Below are 2,361 nucleotides of genomic sequence, written 5' to 3'. Positions count from 1 at the left end.
GAAAATGCAATTAATAAACGTTTGGATCTCGACACAGTCTGTGTAATGAAGCAAACTCCTCTTTGTGCAAAAACAATTCTTGGGTTATTAACATTCACACTTTGTATATGAAATGTGAGAACAAGCTGTAGTTTCTCAGTCTACAATAGAAAAACAATGAAAATTAATAAAAATTGAGTGGAAGCTGATATGAAAAATAAAGGCTTTACTCCTCCCTGGATATTTGCTTTAAAGTCACTATACTGGGATAGGCAAACTACAGCCCAGGGGCCGCATCCGGCCCCTCAGCCGTTTTTAATCTGGCCCTAGAGCTCCCGCTGGGGAGCAGGGTCCAGAGCTTGCCCCGCTCCAGCTGGGGAGCGGGGTCGGGGGCTCCTACACATAGGGGCAGCCAGGGGGCTCTACGTGCCCCAACCCCAGCACCATCTCCAGAGCTCCTATTGGCCAGGAACTGTGGCCAATGGGAGCTGCCCGGTCGCGCCTCCATGTAGGAGCTGGAGTGGAGACATGCTGCTGCTTCCAGGAGCTGCTTGAGGTAAGCGCTAACCAGAGCCTGACCCCCTCCCATGCCTGACCCCCTCCCATGCCTAACCCCCCCCCCCAGCCTTGATCCCCCCCTCCCCCCCCCCCCCCCAGAGCCTGCACCCCCAGCCGGAGCCCTCACCCCCTCCCACACTCCAACCCCCAATTTCATGAGCATTCATGGCCCGCCATACAATTTCCATACCCAGCTGTGGCCCTCGGCCCAAAAAGTTTGCCCACCCATGTATTATACTGTCAAACTTCTCAGCATTCGTCAGTGTAAATAGGAGCTGAAGGGATCCTTCTTGCTTCTGAACTAGTTTGTTGCGGAATTGTCTTTTATGATACATTATAAATAATCTGCATCACTGTGAGTGATCCAGTGCCCTCTAAATGTAACGGGGGTCTTTCCGTTGACTTTTAATCAGACCAAACATTCAGAGATCTAGTCTCTCCATACTGTTGGGGTAACATTTAGCCAGTGCTAGGTGTTCAGTTAGTTAAAGGACACACGGTGAGTCAGCAAATAGGGCACTGACCTGGGAGACAGGAGCCCTGGGTTCTGTTTCCAGCTCTCCTGCCTACGTGGCAAGTCATTTCACCTTTCTGTACCTCAGTTTCCTCATCTGGATAGTCATGATAATGATGTACTCCTTTGTAAAGTGCTTTGAGATCTGGCTGCAAAAGTATTATATGATATGACCTAAGTACTGTTAGTAGACCTTCCTCCAGCCCAGGTTGCTAACTGAAAGCTATTACAATCTGAAGGCTGTTTGGCCTATGTGAAATGAATCAATGTTGAAAGAGACATCAGAGAAACTAGTCCTGGAATTGGCACTTTTGTCTCTGTTCAGTAAAGGTCAAGAATCCATTTGGCAGGTTATCTGAAAACTCTAGATGCAGTCTTTCCCCATGGAATGTGAGGTACCGTAGCAGGGCAATGTGGGGCAACTTAACTAGCCCCCCTGGCCTCCTGAGAATTGGAGACCTATTCTGCAAATAAGGAGAAAAATTTAGGACAAAAACCTTTTCTTTGCATCTTTTGCATGTGCTAAGAAAGCAGGAGCTAAATGCATCTCACATAGGAGTTTTGATAGTGACAAGAAATTATAGTAAGTTCTGGGATAACAAAGCTTTAACAGACAATATTACTTCAGCTCAGGGCCTGAGATAATATTCCAGCTTTAATATTACTTTAACATCAAAAGATAAAATGTAAACCAAATGTTTACATAATGAATAGTGTTCTAGTTATTAAATATAACTGGTTTGTCAGCTCTGGCACAGAATTCCAGGAATTCAGAGTCAAATAATGCCATATTTTACCCAGAAGCTGGCTGCTAGCAGGTACCTCAGTTATGAACTGTAATAGCTTTATTTTTCATATAGCCTTCTGGATCTTTGCATCAAATAAGTAACTCCTCACTTAAAGTCGTACCAGCTAACATTGTTCCATTGTTATGTTGCTGATCAATTAGGGAACATGCTCGTTTAAAGTTGCGCAATGCTCCCTTCTAAGGTTGTTTGGCAGCTGCCTGCTTTGTCCACTGCTTGCAGGAAGAGCAGCCCATTGCAGCTAGCTGGTGGGGGCTTGTAACCAGGGTGGACCGGCAGCTCCCCACTCCCTAAGTTCCCTGTGCTGCAGCCGCCCAGCAGGCTACCAATTGCCGGTTATCAATTGCCGGCAGTTCAGCTGCCCCTCCCCCCACTGCCATGTGCTGCTCCTGCCCTCTGCCTTGGAGCTGCTCCCAGAGACTCCTGCTTGCTGTGCTGGGGGGTGAAGGTGGGGGGCTGTCAAGGCTGTATCCCCACTTTGAACTTTAGGGTTCAAATGTAGGG

The sequence above is a fragment of the Terrapene carolina genome, unplaced genomic scaffold (assembly GCF_002925995.2).
Source record: "Terrapene carolina triunguis isolate 2854851 unplaced genomic scaffold, T_m_triunguis-2.0 Scaffold211, whole genome shotgun sequence".
In the NCBI taxonomy this organism is placed as follows: Eukaryota; Metazoa; Chordata; order Testudines; family Emydidae; genus Terrapene; species Terrapene triunguis.
Note: the sequence above shows the minus strand (reverse complement) of the source record.